A 19,767-nucleotide genomic window follows, 5' to 3' on the forward strand; every position below is an offset into this window, starting at 1 on the left:
GGGGAATTTGATTACAAAGCAAATTGTAACCAGAATTTCCTTGGCTCCTGTGTGACAATACAGATTATCGAAAATGGTGGAAACCAAACGTAGCGAAGCATTTTTATACAATATTGAGACGTCGAAAATAATTTCACGCGAAATTTTTGTTATGAAAATGGCAAATTCCTCCGTGGTTTTAAACATCATCGTGATGTTACAGATTTTTATCGTTGGTTAAGAGTCCGCCATTGTAGCTCGAAGTAGGACGGTTCTGAGGGAGTTGCGCAGTGCAAAAATTTGCACACACTGCGCAACATGCTGAGAGGTGTTCAGTTCGCGCGCGGCAGTCAGTGAGTGAACATCGTGATTGTTTTTTGACTTCCAACACATCAAATTTGTGTTTTTTAATGAACAAAACTGTATGAAGTGACAAAATTCACCTTCACCGTGAAGAAAGATCGAACAACGTTGCAGAGAACCAAGCAGAGTGCATGCTGTGGTCATGGAAAGCGTTGTGGGACATCATCGGTGAGTGACGCCAAAGTTCTAACCACGATATCATTTTCATGCAATTCGAATACAAAATTTCACCTAACACAGAATTTCGATGAAACGAGGAGACAGTGCATTTTATTTCTAGACTTTCTAAACATTTCGATGTTTTAATATGTATTGCTGTTGCTGATTTATTTCTTGACGTCAATGGTAGTCATTCGAAATGTTACAAGATCCGCCATATTGTCCCGCCGAGTATTTGGCGGTTACAAGTTCACTCCACACGCGCGAATATTCTCAAATCTCTGATTTTTAAGCGAAAATGTTTTTGTTTTATTTCTCATTATATATACGTTGGGATTATAAGAAATACTTGAATTTAGTGAATTCTGATATTTCGGAAAGATTTTACGAAAGCGTGTACTTTGAAACTATCAAATGGTCTGGCTATGAATACCCGATTCATTTACTAAAGCAGTATTCTAATCTAATATATTAATATAACCGGAAACCATAATTGAATGTCGTAATCGTTATTGCTAATCATATCTCGAACGTGTTCGTTCAAACACCAGTTGCTTTGTGCATATAAATTTATATATTGGTTTAAATTCTTCTCGATAGTTTTGAAGAAATCGTTGGCAAACAAAATGGCGGTAAATTCAAACGCGATTTCCTCAATACTTACTGATTTATACATAAATTATCTCTGTGTTAACTTAAACTTGATATTTTAATAAATTTATGTTTTCTAACATAGAAAAGTCCTTAAAAATATAAAACAAATTTCAATATTTTTAGTTTCGTTGATAGCCATTCGTTACAGCTGTATCAATTTTTTTGTAAATACAGCTTTAAATAGAAATAACAACAAGAAATATATTGTATATCTTAACGTTTTTATGTGATATCACGAGCCCCATTATGGAGGTGACAAAGTTCGATGCAATTACGCGAATACGTATAACTATCGGATAGCGTCGATGATCGAGAAACCGCGTGGTTTCGTTCCTAGGGTTTCGTTTTCCACGACGGATAGTACTGGCCTTTGGTCCGTTCGTTCCTTGTGCTTTTATTCTCCACACACTCTATCGGCTATTTTTAAGCACTCGTTCATCACGCACCCAGTCTTTGATCCGACGGTTACGAGGCTTCGTCAAAGCGATTTTCCCGCAGGTGCTGCACTCGATCGAAATCCGACCATCGAATCTCTTATCTCGTATGCAACGTGTCCGATTACTTTACGCTGCCAGCAATTTGCGAAGGGGGGACATATCTCGTTCTTTTGCAACTACTTGGTAGGTTTATTGCATATTTTCCGATAACATTTTTCTATTAACTTTTCGCTTTTTGGCGGGTTAAACGAATTTTAATTCTGAATTATTTATTACAATTACACACGTTTATCATTCGTAATCGTTCGTGAGCGAACAGGAGTTTATTTTTTCTTCGAGGGTTCAGAATGAAATCGATAGTTTTCGTGAAAGACGAATTATTTTTTATTCGGATAAATTGTTCGCAAACAGTATGTTTCAGTTTATACAACTCTTATAAATTTACGAATTTTGAAAACTTTTCCATGCAATTGCCATAGACGTATACAATTTATAAGTTTTATAAATTGTTTTTTTTTATGGCGTTTTCAGGGTAAATGCCCCGCTGTGCGACACCTGGCACGTAGGAAGTTGTAAGTTTCCCCGAAAGATAGCGCCACATGTATCTTGCAAAAATTCCGCGTAAGCGATGGAATCCTCGCATAGTTTTACCACGAGAGAAACGTGGTCTTAAATAGGTTATGTCCTACAAAAAGCTGCGCTCGCAAGGAATGTCTCGTCACTTTCCGATTGTCATTGACCAACAGCAACGAAAATGCACGAACGGGTCGAATAAAAACTGGTATGTATTTCCTTTGTTCAGAAAAATTAGTCTCACGTATCTGCGGTGTTACTGTTTGACGTCATTGTGCGTCTCACTGGTAATAAAGTTAAATTAATTGTGTTAATTCGCGGCAATAAAATTAATTTCGCTATAGTTGAACGCGCGTCAAAATTAGCGGCGGAACGGCTTTAATGTATACGTTAACTAGGCGCGCTTGACGTCAGAGTACGTTGCGTTTCGTTGGTAACCTGTTTAAACTGGAATCAACTGATAGCGTATCATATTTTTTTTTTTCTTTTTTTCATCCGGGATCCGCGCTGATGTAAGCATTTTTCGACCTCATCTTTTATATTCGTCTTACGAAAAAGGCATACAAAGTGCTTTTCTATTGTCTTTCTAATCGCTGATTCGCAAATAGCGTGGTTAAGTATTATCGAATATTTTCGTCAAGGTTGACAATTTGTATATTATTTATCGGTTTCGTACTAAATCTTCGCGACAAAAGGTTTATCAAATCGTACGTCCAATTTAATAGGTTGGGATATGTATGTACGTTGTTTGTAGTTTCCAATTTTTCCGACGCGCGTTCGAGTATCGTGGAATCGATTCATCGTCGACGCAGCGTCCATAATTTATTAGGGTTGGGTACGTAATCGCGTAGTCGAATGGGTATCGCGTAGGAACCAGAAAATATGGTCGAGAAATTTTTCTTGGCAGAAAGTATTTTGAGGTTTCGGAAGGTTCGTCGCGCCTGCGCGTTACGATTTCTGCAGACGCAATCAAAGATCACCGCTCTTAATGCGGTGATCCGAACGATTCTCTTGGAGAAATAGGAAAAGCTAGAGCATCGAATTTAGGATGTCGCATTGTTGGCCCGATTACCGTGTATTCGTCGACTATCGATACAACCATCGAACGGCCAAATTCTTATTTTAATTCCGTCAACGTCTAGCAGCTTAAAGAAGTCATCTTATGTACGTTAACCTGTATGTCAATGACCAAAATACTCATGGCTGTCCAATAAACGAGACACATGGATGCTCAAAAACGCTTTGTTTGAATAAGTTCGAATAATAATTGTGCTGTCATTCTACTGTTAGAATATTCTGTTAGAATTGTCAACGACCAATTAGCGAAGAGCACACAAATTCATGAGATATTTGAATTGCCTTCCATTAAAAGTAAACGAATAGTTTTAATAAAAAATTTTTATTTATTTATTTAATACATGTATTTCGATTTCGGATGGCTCTCAGTACCATAGACAGGTAGCCCTCATACAACACGGTTTCGCTTTAACACGATAAGAATGCTGTACTTCTACAGCACTGGATAACATGATTTATAAACAAATTATAATTTATTAAATTAAGATTGCGTTAAATTAAAATAATATTTTTTTCGTTTTGTTTTGTGTTATACATACATTTATATTTTTCATAAAAATTAAGTTGCTTATGTAGAATTAAAAAAGAATATCTGTTTTTGATAAATTTTCGGAACGTAACTCCCCTTTTTGTACTGGCTCTGGACCTCATATAACACGGTTTCACACAACACAGCATTTTTTAGGAATCTATCTACCATGTTACAGGAGGGTTACCTGTACATATCTTTGAGAATGTTATAAATATATAAACATAATTTGGCATGTGGTAGAAAGATACTAAATCATGGTCCATATGTTGGATCAACTGTGTGGTAACTTTTCATTGTTGGGATATTTTTATAAAATTACTTTTTTTCGATTTTTAGTGGTAATTAACGTCGACTATAGAGCAAAGTGATATGCAAGGAAAGATATAAAAACCGAAGAAATTTTATGAAAAAAAATAGCAAGATATTAAAATAGCGGTATGTAAGAAATCAACCATGAAGCTCATATACGGGTCAGGGACTTCGAGAACTTAATTCCGCGATGTCGGAGGTATTTTCTCGGTCAGCGTTAAAATACCATGAAACTAGTCGTCTCGGAAGCATCAAGCAGTTATTAAGAAATATCTGAGATCTGAATCGTGCGATCTTTTCGCACTGGAAGGTTTTTAAGGTTTTTGACGTTTGTTCGAGCGTGCGCGTTCGGTGTTTCGAAGAGGGAGGGGGTCAGAGCGAAGCGTCACTGGTCTTAAAGGACACACATAAACACGCGTAGAACTCGGACAAAAATACATTTCATCAGGAGTACCGAGTTTGATCGTTGGCAGGAAAAAAGAAAAAAAAATACAATATTAAAAACTAATCGAGTCGAGTTAATTTCCGTATAAAAACACGTACGAAATGGAGGATGCAGTGTGAATGGGGTAAAAAATGAAAATAGTACAAATAGGATGGAAGAAGTAAAAGGAAGGCGGTAGAAAACGGGGGTAGTATGTTAGAGGGTTGGGTGGTCGAGGCGAGGCAGCGTGCATGCGCACCGACTCGGAATGTCTCGAATAGTTTAGGCACGGCAGTCGAACGGAGACCGTAGTACCGTACGGACCGTGCAGTGAATTGCACCGAATTCGTGCGACAGACTTCGGTCTCTCCCTGTCTCGCGCGCATCCTCTGTCCGTGTCTTTTCTCTCCCTCGCTATACATACTTTTTTTTCCTCTCGGTTTCTCACTTTTTAACACTGCACACGTACGTACACCATCGAGACATTTACAAAGCAGAAAAAAAAAGAGCGACGAAGGTTACGCGCGCGCGATCCAGTACTGTTGAGAGCTGACAAGAACGGTCGTGAAGGGGTACCATGAGGTAAGGGGAACGCTTCTCGACTCCGCCTGTGGTATACTTTTCTGTAGCGACGTAATCAACGGTATAATTGTTTATGTTTATCGTATACCGGTCGATAAACGGCATCCCGTAGGTGTTGCTTGGTTAATTTATTTTATTAAACGCGTTTGTCGCTACGGGTAAATGCTTTTTTCGAATCTAACCTCGATTTGTCGCGTGCGTTACGAAATAGAGGTCAAAGATTCCAACCAACGAGATCCATTTCCCTTCCGGAGCTATTCTCTTCAGCTTCCAACAGTACGCGAAGGGTACGTTAGGGTACGTGTAGGAAGAGAGGGCGATAGAGGGAGGAATCTGTATCTGATGGCTTCGTACGCAAACGGACACGAGGCCACCGAACATTATCTGTAAAACGGAAGCACGCTTGCGTGCGCGCGCAAGCAAACGAGACTCGTCGATGCGCGGATGTCGTGCGGCTCATTGTTCGCTGATAACACGCGATAAGTCTGGGTTGGTCGGTCTATATGAAAAGGCATTCATTAAGGAAAAAGTATCGGCCATTCGGTCCGCGAATCGTCTCGAATCGTTTGATATATTAACCGTTGACTGGAAATAGAGAAAGAGGATCATCTTATTTTCTTTCCAGTCCCTCTACCTACCTTCCACCCTTTTTTATCATCCTGTCTCGTGGTTCGAGTCCGTTAGGGTGCGTTCAGACCCGAGTCGACCGCCAAGCTATCTAAAGCCACATTCTCGCTTGTTGCTTATTATTCTTTCGACGAAATAGGACGGGTAGTGATCGCACAGGGAAACGTTTCTATCAGAGTTCTGTCCTAGCGACGATTTGCTTCTAGCTTGAGGGGAGTTTTCGTGTAACAGGTTCAAAAATAAATTGGGGATATTTTAAGGACGAATTTGCTACAGTAACTGAGGTGCAAAGTATTTTATAGGCCACGTCAAATGGTAGTAGGTGTATCTTGAAATTTCGTTAGAAACTTTAAACACGTTCTTTAAATCTAGTATAACTCTGGACTAATTGACCGATCCATTTATTCGTTATATATTTCTCCATGAACTGAACCAAAAATTTCAGTTTTACTTTTTATTTTTCTATCGAAAGTTCACTTATATAAGAAAGTAAAGTAATTTTTCTTTTATACGTTACACTTTTTAGTTCTCCATTTTGTTACCTTAAAACCAGGTTCGATACCAGTATAGGCTATGTAATTCTAGGAAAATTGTTTTTTGCAATCGAATAAGTGTGACAAGTACTAGAAAAAATGCAAACAGGAGTCACATCGTTGAAGAGGTCAATAAGATTCTACGTTAATTAATAAATAATATAAAAATTAATTCTTATAATTTAAAAATGTCTCCCTATACCCTCGAAGAAAATTCAATATTTAACAATAGTTTCTGAAAAAAAAAATGAATAATTCAAAGTTCGATTCTTGAGACAAATTGATGTTTATCTAAAAACTAATAAACGGAATTAAAAATTAAAGAGAACACTGGGGAATCGACGCATCAGGTTATGTAATAAGTCCGTTTGTATCGACGGTGGCATTTCAATACTTTATTATAAACTTTTACTGCACAGCCAAACGATTAAAGATACGGTTCACGACTGGATGAATTAAAAGCAACCATACAAAAGAATGTCGTCGGTTCTGTTTAGAAAAGTAGTTGTTTTCTACCACGATAAACGTACGGCCCTTTATAAGTTTAACGACGGGACAAAATTTATTGCAGTTTGCTTGGCATGTTTTACACCACTCATTATATTCAACAGACCTTGCCTTATCTGATTTTTACTCATGTCGTTTTAGTACCTACCTGCTATAATCAAACTCATCTTAATTGAGAATCTTCTTTCATTTTTTATTTAAAGTGTGTAGAATGGCTGAAACCATAGAAACAGTTTAAAACAATTTCTACGTATTTCATAAATATCATAATAATAAAATAATAAGAAAGTTATAAGAAAGACCTAACCACACGCGTTTTACAGTAGAGTACCTCCTTAAGAACCACTGGACTAACTGGTCTGATTAGTTATGGTATAATCTCCTTACTACAGACCGATGGTGGCCTAACTGCAGGCCCAGAGTCTCGTATGGTTCTCGCAGACCTTGCGATTCTCGTATATTTATACAGTTTATTAAATCTAACAATAAGTATTGTTTACGTTTGAAAAAATAACTAAATTAATACGGAGTAAGATTACTAAATATAAACTGAATTTTAATTAGTTAGTGTCCCAACTTCGAAATCATAAACCTTCTATCAGTAAGTAACGAAAGCAAAATATACATTTATACACTAGAGACTTTCGTATCCAAATAGAAATTGTGAATGATGAGATACTACGGTCTTTGCAAGCTTAACAAAACACACTATACTTGCCAATAAAGCTTAAATTCCTATTTGATTGTAAGAACAATTGAGAAATGAAAATTTGTTAAGATTTTATCTTATCGTGAAAGTTTTCTTCGAGACAATATATTAAAGTTTAACAATTAAAATAAATATAAGATAAGTGTAAGAAATAAATAGTTTCGCGTCAGAATATTTTAACTAGTTATTTATTTTAGTATTTTAAAATATTTAATAGAGAATGAAACTCTCATGGTTCTATTATTTCGTGAAGTATTTCATATAGAAAATGGATTAATGTATTTCCAATTGAATGACTTATTTCTTATTTGATATTGTTATCGATTATTTCTTATTTGTTATTTGATGTTGGAAAAAAATGTTACAATTAAGAAATAAATGTTATTTCCTTAAATAAGCAATATTTCAATTTACTCTTAATTGACCAAATGAAGAACCTCAATTGAAATAAATTATTTACGAAATACCAATTGACATTATTTGAAATGGTTAGTTTTAAATTACTATTTGAAATAAATGTCGATCAGACCTACATTCGATCCATTTTCTTGACTTTATAGGAAGGAGATTGTACCATAACTAGTCAGACATCTCAGCTTCTCTGTACAGTACATATCAGGTGTTAGGGGTAGCAAGGGTAAACTCAACAAAGACAGAGAGAAAAATACGTTTTAAACATTTTCCATAAGGACGAACTCTCCGAAAATAATACATAAAAGTAAAATGAACACAAGAATCTTTTGTTAACTTTGCCCTCATAGAAAATGCTTGTGACGCGTTGTTCTCTTACTATACTTTGTTAAGTTCGTTCTTATTACGAACACTATAAACAAGCAGGTTCAGAAGCAGATAAAGGAATATATTTATTAGTGTTTCAGTTTGCACTTGTACAAGTAAATAATTAATGCGTTTATACGATTAAAATATTAATAAATAAATTAGAAACAAATTTAAAATTGTGTAAAATAGAGTTGCAAAATATACTTTTACGTATTTTGTTCCTGAGCAGGTACTTACCTTCATTTATCAGACAATGCATTATTACATTTGCATCGATTACATTGATTATGTTCATTCCATTAGACGTTTTCTTTACCTTACTATCTCGATTTGTGATTAAGAATTGTCGGTGTACAAATATGATCATAATTCGAGAATAGAGTCGATCCTCGTTTAGCGGGCTCTGGGTCTATTTGGACCCATGCAAACTGTTTATTTCAGAGTCGTGAACTTCTGGTTTTCGATAACTTGTAAAAGTAACTCAGTCTTCCTTCATTAAATTGTTTAAAATATATTATTATTTTAGGTTAAAATCGCTGTGTTTGGATTCAGAAAAATATCTTTCACAGGTTGGAAGCAACACAGTGAACTCACCAAACACATCACATGTTTTTCACAGTATTCTTCACGCAAATAATGACTATTGTTGTCCATCTTAAATATTAATTTTCTATAAACTTCTAACCCAAAGCTGTCACTTTTGATTGCAAATAACAATTGACAGTTTGTTGCTTTATATACAGATAATGTTAATAGATTGTCTACTAAATACTAACATTCAGATTCGGGTCAAAATGGACCCGAAATCCACCGTTTATTAGCTTAAACGATTCAGCATCCAACTTTCGCCATTGTTTTTATGCCCCATGTCCACAACTGAAATAGTTAGCGCATATTATGAAATAACCTATATTTATTCACGCTATATGGGTGTGTGCCATTCCTCCGATGCGACGTGCAAAAACCGACATCGGACTGTTCCAGTTCGAGCGTCTTGGCGAACCATCATCGTGTATCATTTTAACTGCTACGAGGTCCCTCGAATAGCGTCACATTACAAACTAAATGACCGGCGTCATATTATTTAAATCTATTAAAATACCCACTTATGTTTTATATTCTTGTCGTTAGAAAATCGCCAGTAATATTATCTTAACAGTGGATTTACGGAACCACGAGAAATCAGTAGTATAATACGTAAATTATAATCAGACTGGTATGGGATTAAAACTAAATAGATAGGTGTTCATAGAGAATGGAATAGAATCATGAAAAACATTTTGATCGTATATTTATGTTTAATCATATAATTATTTAATTCGATGAAAGTTTATTAAACTCTCGAAGAATGCGAAGTTTAATTCCATATCTTTTCTTCTTTGCTCACACGTTTCACAGATGTCTTAAGAAGAAAATGCATCTCGACCGTAAAGTTTAAAGCACCTCGAGTAATACGTAATTTCGAATAACCGATACTCAACTGTACTACTTTTTTTTTTGGCAATTCCAACACATTCGGGAATCCCGACACGAACCGAGTCGTCCCGACTATCGGGGTTCTCGCGCACCTCCGCTGTTTACTTCTATACCGAGCATTCGAAACTATTCGAAATAGTCCCCAGCCGTGGTTGAAATACGTTTAAGTGGTTCGCGACCGATGCACGCGAAGCGTGGGAGCGAAACGACAGCTATAACGAACGCATTGTGCGCGCGGAGATAGGTTAGGAAGACAATGCATTCCTCGACTTAGGGTTAGTCGTTCGTAGTCTCGTCGGTTGGTCGTTAGGAGAAGTTAGCACGCGTGCACGCGCGGACGGTGAAGGATACGGGAGAATCGGTGTTGCGGAACGATGTCCTCGCCGCTTCTAAAGATACCAACATACCCGTACCGTAGGGATGCGATAAACCGAGTGTGCCCGGGGGTATAGGTGTTCTCCGAGTTTGAGAGAAGCGGCTAGTAGGGGTTGGGGGGGGGGGTTAACGGCGGGGGTGGGGGAACAGAGGGAGGAGAAGTGATTTTCCAACGGTCGTCGGCATAGTAGTGCATGCGCGGCGCGTCGCGACGCGGCGCCTCGCGGAGAAAGAGTAAGAAGTAGCGATTTCGTCCTCTCCTCGGTTTCTTCTCGTGCGTTTCCTCGTAGACGTCGCTGCACCACCATTCTTACGCGTTCCCTCGAGCCCGTTCAACCGAGTCCTTTTCTCTCGGACTCTTCTCCCCCCGTGTCCCTGTTTTCTTCCTTGCGAAACTCTCTCCCCCTACCCCCAGTGTTACACGTACCTCTCTCACTACACTACTTGGTGACTGGATTCTCTCTGGTACACGGTTATCTCGGTCGAAGGAGGAAACCTCACCTCTCGCGGGGGTCGTCGCGTGTATTTTCGTGCGTTGCTCGCGCACGGGGTCTGCTCGTTCCGTCGCGTACGGTCGCGCGCGCGTGAAACGAAAGAGAGGCAGTCGATCCCCAGAGGCTGCTGCTCTTTTCTCTCGTGGTTTCTGTTTCTTTTTTTTTTATTGTTATTATTATTATTAACGGTGCGGACAGAGCTCGGAGCGCAACGCGCGCGAGAGATCCGAGGATCGTTTTTTTGGCAGTCCTCCTTCGTCGTCCAGGCAGCAGCGGCGACAAGCGGCGGCAGCCGGCAACACCGAGCGGGCGGGCGGGCGTCCGTGACACGATCCAGGGAATCGAGCGATTCGTCGTTGTTCGTGGTTGCAAGTACGAGTGCTCCGAAAGCGCGAATAAATGTGTCGGTCACGGTACAAGACGTGAAGCGGGGGCATACACGGCAAGTGAGTATATTTTTAGTGGCAAGCGCCAAGCGCTAAGCAGAGTGGTATAAACGGCGCGCAGTGGCCTGATGAAGCGGCGTATGTGACATCAAATTTCTCTCTCTTGCCACCTCGAAGACACCGAGACATCTTGCAGACCATCCGCGGTGAGTATTGCGCGTCTACCCTCGACCAATTGATTCGCCATTCCGGACACACGCAAACAGCTCCCCTACCCCGCCCCTCTGTTCTTGCCCACCCAATACCAACCTCCGCAGCTCCCTCTCGCCCCACGGACCAACCGTCGTCGTTTACCTACCGTCTATGCATACACGCACGTGAATCTTCCTCTGTATATTTCTACTTACGACAACCGTATCTCGGACTGTGCGCCTCTCTTTTTCTCTTAGCCGCGTGGACGCCTACGTTTCTAACCTATCTTTCTCTTTCTCTCTCTCACTCTCGTTCCACCCCTCGCACCCTCTTCGTTTTAGTTACGTTTAGACACCCCCTCCCCCCATACTCTCTGGCGATCTTTCTTCCGCCTTGTACCCAATCAGCAACCCTAACCCGGGGACTTTCGATACACACGATACGCGCAGGCAGGCGGATGTCGTGTGCACGGATCCCTCGCACGATAAAGACATTACGCGAAAAATTATGTAACCGTCGGCACGGGCGCACGGGCGCACGCTCTCTCGTCCTTCGGTTTCTTCCTCGTGTTCCTCTTCTCTTCCTCGACCTACCTACCCCCAGAGCGAACTCGGTTGCTCTTGCCCTCCCTCCGTTCCTCTCTCGATTCCCCTCCGTTCCCCCCTACTCCGTCGACCGCCCCTACGGCGCTCCTCGGACCTCCCACTTCTGCCGCCGTTCGCGGTTGAACATTATTTCGGGAGTGCCAGCCAGCCTGCCAGATCTCGAGAGAGACAGAGCGAGAAAAAGAGACTGGCTCTCCTTGTACGCTCTCTCCTACACCTCGTGTCCCGGGATCGGGCAGGCGCATTATATCGCGACGGCTCGCGCGCAGCTTTTGCTCCGCGCCGCGTTCTCTCCCGCATTGTTGCCCGCCTGTCTGCGTGCCTTTTCTTCTTCTCGTCCGCGTCTTATCCACCCTTCTGGGCGACGAAACCCGCCACCCGGACGACACGCCGGCGAACCACGCACGGGCGTATTCGCGAATGGCTGTTTTGCCTCGCGGTGCCCGCAGGTTCATGCCCCCGCGAACCACCTCCGGGCCATCGCGTCCTCGGAACATGTGCGTCCATCGACGCGCTTCCGGTTCCCTCGGCCAACCCCTCGCGTTGTTTCGCAGTGATCGGTACAGTGCAACGCGAACCCGTGATATTCTCGTCGTATCGGGGTAACGTTGGCCGTCGTGGTTCCTCGAGTTCTCGCGATCTTGGACGTCCGTCCGCGTCGCGGGTTACGTAAAGGGCGGGCGGGCCGCGGATCGGGAGCAGAAACTGGCCGAATCTAGGAAGGAATACGCTGTCACGGCCGAGCCTCGACGATTCGTAGGTAAACCGAAACGAGAGACCAGGGAACGTTTTATTTGTCCAAGTCGTTTCTTTTTCATCAAGAACCCTGCTGTATTTTGATAAACAGTGCACGGCGTTCGTAGGGTTCCCGATGAATCGGGGGTCGATAGCTAGACAAACCCGCCGGCCGGCTCGACACAGTGGAAAGGGTCGTGATTAGTCGGACCCGAGTAGTCTCCGTCCCTTTAACTCGGTCATTCTCGTCGAAATAATCGTACATAAAATTCCTATCCCCCTCCTCGCCCCTCACGCCTCCCACGGTCGCGTCGCCTGCCCCCACCGCGAGCCCGCGGGCGCACGCCTTTGCTCCCCGATTCGCTTTGTCCTGAAATACATCGAAGGCTCTTTCTCTCTCCCTCTGTCTCTGTGTCTCACACGACCGCTTTCCGTCCTCCTCTTTGTCCTGCTTTCATAGTATCGACCCAATACGGTTGACCTAGACTCACTTGCAAGGAAGTGTACTCAACCTTTGACACTTACTCGCGCTGACGAAACCGGCCGCGATCGATAGCCCGTCAAAACTAATTACGCACGTGGAAATCGTGGTGGATGTTTGTCACCCGGTGCCCCGTTTCTGGAGAACGTGTTACTTTTTGGACGTACCATGGACCCCCCTTCCTTCCCCTCTACTCCCCTCGATCTCTTTACACATCACTCGCTTACAAGGGGATCGCGTGTCGTTCGGATTACCAATTTGGCCCAAATCGTCCGCGTAGCGTTCGACGAAGCTGTCTGTAAACGTGATTTTTGGTAACGTTAGCCGTTCTTTTGACGCGGTGTTATCCGGACGGCGAGTTGGGAAGGGTGGATACACGATATATGTAGGTTACCGTCGTTGGAAACTCGGGTTATAGGTTCTAACGTGTTCGGAGATTCTGGAGATCTGTAACGCTAGCACGAGAATATAAATGTTTACGCGATAAATAAGGAAGAAAAAGCGATTAGGTGCGAGAGTCTGTTTAGGGACTGGTTGATGTTCCATTACGGTTTTGCACGCCTTTTCGATGAAAGGTTAAACGGTAGCCATGAGTATATCGACCTATCGACCTATATTAACGACAGAGGCGTGAGAGTATGGAAAGAATTACGTAGCTGTGTTGTGTGATTCGTGATAGGGAACCGAGAGGAATACGTACACTGTGTAATGAAAAAGAAACCCTGAAATGAATTTGCGGTGATTCGATGTGGAAAGATCACGTGGTAATTTGCCCGCTTCTTTGTCTCGCGTCTGAAACATTTAACGGTTCATTACTTTCGGATATAAGCTGATGGAAGAACGTCGACGGTCATTTTTTATTTTTGGACTGGCTCTTAACTGCCAATGGGTTAACGTAAATTTTTTATTTTTCACGAATTCTACACTCCAAATTCAGCTGTTTGTTAATTAGATTAACCCTTTTGCGAATGAAATTGATCTTTTTTTAAATTACTGAGGAGACTGGTGACTTTAGTATAGGAGCTGAAGAAAGTTGTTCAGGGCATATGCAGTGACATGTCGCTTGTAACAAATATGATAAGATTTACTTTGAAACTATCAGAGTGTTCTATTACTAGTTTGGAAACTTTATTGTCGTATCTCCAACATAATTATCAATTTGTATTAAAGAAATAATTCATGGTACATCTTTGTATCGCGTATAAATTTGGGTTCGATTTTATTTTCATCAAGCTGAAGAAAACAGCTTTCTTAGAAAAGCTTGATCCGACGACGAGAAAGAAAAGAATTCTAAGCTGCCCGTCTGCTCCACGACGATTCGTATGAAAATACTGCCCACGTTTACGCTAAGTTTATCATTCCTGGAAGACATTTCCTCGAAAAAAAGACAATAACGGAGGCCGGCGAAACTAGAATACCTTGCGAATCGTGAACAACGCTATGTCGTCATCCCCGTTTCGAATCGGGTTCTTTTCGCGTACACGTCGACGCGACTTCGTTCCAGGGCGAACTATTTCCCACGAGGAATACTTCCTACCGATTCGAACAAATATCGGTCGATTTCTTCACGAGTTTCCTACGTTCCACTGCCTTTCGACTTACTCCCCTGTCGATTATGTTTCGTCGCGTTCCTGTTTAAATTTAAATTGAAGTCACAATAAATCTGAACGATTATGTTGTCACCTTCTCATTTCGTCATATGTAGTGTTCGATTAAATTTTAAAACAGTTTTTCGAATCTCAACGAAATAAAAAAGAGTTTTGTCCTGGCTGTCGTAGGCTTCTAGACCTGTAATATTTATTCTAGATCTTCAGATGGGTGGAGATCTGTTTAAAAAAAAGTTCCCGCAAAATTGTACTTCGATTATTCTTCTTAAGATCTAATGTTTGCATTTTTTTCATCATAATTTGCACATCATAAGGGGTAAAAGTCATCGAGTTAAAGTTCTTTCAATAGAATTTTTAGAGAACTCCAAGAGTAGAACAAATGTTTGTTTTCTACATTGCAGAATTAAACCCGTAATAAATCAAACATTAAATATGTATAATCAATCATGTTTAGTGAATCCTACTAAATTCCATTGAAACTTTGTTATCGTTTTCGTAAATTACAATAAAAGAGATATAGAATTTAGATTGAACGATCGTTCTAAAATAAAATTTTAAACTGTCCGCCATTTTTATAATCAATCATATTTAGTGAATCCTACTAAATTCCATTGAAACTTTGTTATTGTTTTCGTAAATTACGATAAAAGAGATATAGAATTTAGATTGAACGATCGTTCTAAAATAAAATGTTGAACTATCCGCCATTTTGGTAAAATCCATGATGTATAATACGAGTTACATTTCCTTTATAATATAATGAATAAATAAGTGTTGGTTTTATTTTATAATTTACATCGCTTCAAAGTGTTAATTCGATTATATTTCACGTTCATTAAGGGTCCAATGCTCACGAAAGTTTTGCTTTAATAGTCGAAATACGATTAGTATATGTTGAAATAAGTATTTCTGTAAAAAAGAACACTTTTTCGACATTTCTCTCAGTTATGATACTAGTTTCTCGCTTATAGGTCGGAAGGTAAAAATTTATTCATACATTCAGCAATATTTTAAGCGAAAGAAGACCGAGTATTGGCCTAAACATTGAAATAATTCACAAGTCCCTCGCTACGCGTGCGCGGCAATTCCACACGACTGTCATCAGCAATTCTATCAGTCTTATTTTAGGTTATAATTGACAGTCTCGGGGTGGAATCGATCGAGACGAATGCACGTACCGCGAATTTATCGACATGCTAGACGTTTCTCTGTTTCTCTCGGTGAAAACATCACTAGGGAAATCGTTTCTCGGAAGAATAGTTAAAAAAGTAAAAAATACATGGGCAATTTCCTCTTTATTTTAATCTACACTGTGATATACAAGGGTTGTCTATGTTTATTAAAGGGTAAGACCACTGTAAACACCTGAAATAAAGCGTTTTTTGTGATTTTTTTTTTGATGGATGGAAAAGTAAGAGGATAATAATATTCAAGAATGTTATTAACCATGTCGTTAAGTGTTAAAAAAAAATATTTATTCAAAAATAGTGCAAAATGACGACGCTGGAGCCACGTTAAACGAATGTTAACTTATTAATTTGTCTTCTGTTTGTCGGTCTATTCTTTCTTTCGTCGGTTTTCCGTCCCTCGACCGCCATTTTAAATAAGCAGCACGCGTTATGGAGCGCCCTGTATTTCAATTGCAAATTCATTCGAACGTCCCCATCCCAGTCCAGGAGAAATCTTTATAACGCCCAGCGTAGCAGTTCCCAACAGGATATCCGATAATTTCAAATTCGCAGCGATCAAACGTTTCTCGTGCGCAGTAATTTTCGTTCTGTCAGCGGCGCGATTCCCGATGGTCTTCTTTATAGGTTATAATTATCGGCGCGCATGAAAAGTTGCGTTCCCGTTTCTCGAGTACCAGTATCGCTCGAGATTCCATCGAGGCGAGAGTACCACGTGCAGGTACGAATACACACAGATTTTTCTGTTCAATCCCATGAATTCCATCGTAATTGCGATCGAAAAATGACGGAGTACGGTCTTAACTCCTAAGATCGAAGAATCGGAACTCGCGATTGGATAGTAAAACATTTCCCTCGAAGGGAGTAGTTTGGATACAACATCGAGCATGTAGCTTCAAAGTGACGATAATCTCGAATCTTTACGAGAGTAACATTAATAGACCGATGCATTATCCAAATAATTTCTATATTTGCAAAAAGCTTTCGACAACCTATAATTAAAACCAGTTGGAGCAAGATCGCTTTCGACGAATTTTCATCGTGGAAACTTCGCGAACGCGCGTGCACCGGATTTTTTAACTCCGCAGCCGGTCGCGTTCGGGCCAAAGAAACATAAACAAAGTGGCGGTGGGGACGATCGAGCTCCCCCGATCCCCGATTCGAAATTTTAGCTTCGAACGGGGGACTACCGGGCACGATTATCCGCTCGGAGATCCCATCGTGCGGTACCCACGTGTCCACGGGGCGACGCGTACTTAACGGATTTCTCGAGCAGCAAAATTTTACCAGGAAGTGTATCTAGTTCCCGGCGCGGACACTCTCGTGCGGCTGGTACGCATCATGGTGGATTAAAAATAACTAGACACGTGTGTGAATCCGGCCGAGCGTGCGCCGCGTCCAGAAATAAAGCAGCGGCCCGACGATTAACTTTTTCGAGGCGAAACTTTACCTAGCCCGTTCTCGTGATGCATCGTTAGTCCGCCGCGCCGGTGGTTTTCCTTCTTCCGCGGCGCGATCCTCGTCGACGGATATATCGTTGTCTTCCTGTTAACAGGACGCCGGGGTTATTTTAACGCTCGGCCCGCCGGCTCGCGCGCGTTTCGCGTTCCCTGGAATCGCACTTTTTCGGCAACTGCCCCGCTGCTCTGTGCGTTTGTGCGTGTCCCGCGCGCTCTGGAGCGGCGGTTGGTTCGGCTGTTCTCTAGGAGTTACGTTTTCGGTGGCGCGAGGTAGTGTACTGTGAAATTGGTCGATACTCTGGAAGGACCCGTTCCGTGGGGATTTTTAACAGTTTTGCACACTGCGATTATCCGACTCGACAGGTATCTCTTTGTTTTTCTCTTTTCCTCTTATTTTTCTTTCTTTTTGTTGGTTATTTAATTTATAACTATCCTTTGTGTGTATGGGGATAACTCTCATATCACGGTAGAAGTGCAGTATATTTGGAATATCGAAGTATTTGAAAAACTACTTCTTTTTAATTTTTAACATGGCGAATTATCTGTTATAAAATTTCTGATAGAACGCACGACAGGTATATTTTTCTTTCTTTTTGTTAGTAATTTAATCTGTAACTATTCTTTGTAGACAGTGTGTATGGGGATAACTCTCTCATATCATGGTAGAAGAAGTGCAGTATATTTGGAATATCGAAGTATTTGAAAAACTACTTCTATTTAATTTTTAACACGGTGAATTATCTGTTATAAAATTTCCGAAAGAACGCTCAATAGGTATCTCTTTATTTTTTTCTTGTCCTCTTCTTATTTTTCTTTCTTTTTGTTGGTTATTTAATTTGTAACTATCCTCCTTTGTGTGTATAGAGATAACTCTCATATCACGGTAGAAGAAGTGCAGTATATTTGGAATATCGAAGTATTTGGAAAACTACTTCTATTTAATTTTTAACACGGTGAATTATCTGTTATAAAATTTCTAAAAGAACGCTCGACAGATATCTCTTTGTTTTTTTCTTTCTTTTTGTTGGTTATTTAATCTGTAACTATCCTTTGTGTGTATAGAGATAACTCTCATATCACGGTAGAAGAAGTGCAGTATATTTGGAATATCGAAATATTTGAAAAACTACTTCTATTTAATTTTTAACATGGCGAATTATCTATTATAAAATTTCTGAAAGAACGCTCGACATCTATATTTTTATTTCTTTTTGTTGGTAATTTAATCTGTAACTATCCTTTGTGGACAGTGTGTATGGGGCTAACTCTCATATCACGGTAGAAGAAGTGCAGTATATTTGGAATATCGAAGTATTTGGAAAACTACTTCTATTTAATTTTTAACACGGTGAATTATCTGTTATAAAATTTCTAAAAGAACGCTCGACAGATATCTCTTTGTTTTTTTCTTTCTTTTTGTTGGTTATTTAATCTGTAACTATCCTTTGTGTGTATAGAGATAATTCTCATTTCACGGTAGAAGAAGTGCAGTATATTTGGAATATCGAAGTATTTGAAAAACTACTTCTATTTAATTTTTAACACGGTGAATTATCTGTTATAAAATTTCTAAAAGAACGCTCGACAGATATCTCTTTGTTTTTTTCTTTCTTTTTGTTGGTTATTTAATTTGTAATTATCCTTTGTGTGTATGGGGCTAACTCTCATATTACGGTAGAAAAAATGCAGTATATTTGGAATATCGAAGTATTTGGAAAACTACTTCTATTTAATTTTTAACATGGCGAATTATCTGTTATAAAATTTCTGAAAGAACGCTCGACAGGTATCTCTTTGTTTTTCTCTTTTCCTCTTATTTTTCTTTCTTTTTGTTGGTTATTTAATTTATAACTATCCTTTGTATGTATGGGGATAACTCTCATATCACGGTAGAAGAATTGCAGTGAATATCGAAGTATTTGAAAAACTGCTTCTATTTAATTTTTAACATGGCGAATTATCTATTATAAAATTTCTGAAAGGACGCTCGACAGGTATCTCTTTGTTTTTTTCTTGTCCTCTTCTTATTTTTCTTTCTTTTTGTTGGTTATTTAATTTGTAATTATCCTTTGTGTGTATAGGGCTAACTCTCATTTCACGGTAGAAGAAGTGCAGTATATTTGGAATATCGAAGTATTTGAAGAACTGCTTCTATTTAATTTTTAATTCGGCGAAGTATCCATTATAAAATTTCTGAAAGAACCGTAAATTTAATTTCCAATTTGCAACAGTTTCGGTCGTCGCAGTGATAGTTAACATACAGCAGACCTATAGAGTGAATGATTCAATTTACTCGTCTGTGTATTAATTCTATAGTTTTGTGTCAATTTTGGGACCATTTCGAAAATATCAAATGTGGCATGAAATTTTAAGTTTAAGTTTGAGAGGATAATATAATTTGGAATACTCCAAAGAGAAGAGTGAGCTTGTTAGGACTTATGACTCTATTATGAATTTGTAAGTCTAAGATGATACCAAAGAAAATAAATTTATTATCTTTTTTTTTTTATTTAATTGAGTGAAA

At 39.9% G+C, this 19,767-nt stretch overlaps 1 protein-coding gene across 20 annotated transcripts in view; it reads left to right on the top strand.

Annotated features, from left to right (window-relative positions):
- Window positions 1–310: 310 nt before the first annotated feature.
- Pmca (plasma membrane calcium-transporting ATPase 3) overlaps window positions 311–19,767 on the top strand; it is a 146,784-nt gene continuing 127,327 nt past the window's right edge. For 6 of the 20 annotated variants that reach the window (XM_076782859.1, XM_076782858.1, XM_076782863.1 and 3 more), the window contains exon 1: window positions 10,273–11,182. The gene's annotated coding sequence lies outside the window, so the exon portion shown is untranslated. Of the gene's footprint in view, window positions 511–1,602; window positions 1,776–2,040; window positions 2,374–4,784; window positions 4,973–10,270; window positions 11,183–12,189; window positions 12,534–19,767 lie in introns of those variants that run through there. The other 14 variants (XR_013081734.1, XR_013081735.1, XR_013081736.1 and 11 more) reach the window with 8 other exon arrangements.

The sequence above is a fragment of the Colletes latitarsis genome, chromosome 2 (assembly GCF_051014445.1).
Source record: "Colletes latitarsis isolate SP2378_abdomen chromosome 2, iyColLati1, whole genome shotgun sequence".
Classification (NCBI taxonomy): Eukaryota; Metazoa; Arthropoda; class Insecta; order Hymenoptera; family Colletidae; genus Colletes; species Colletes latitarsis.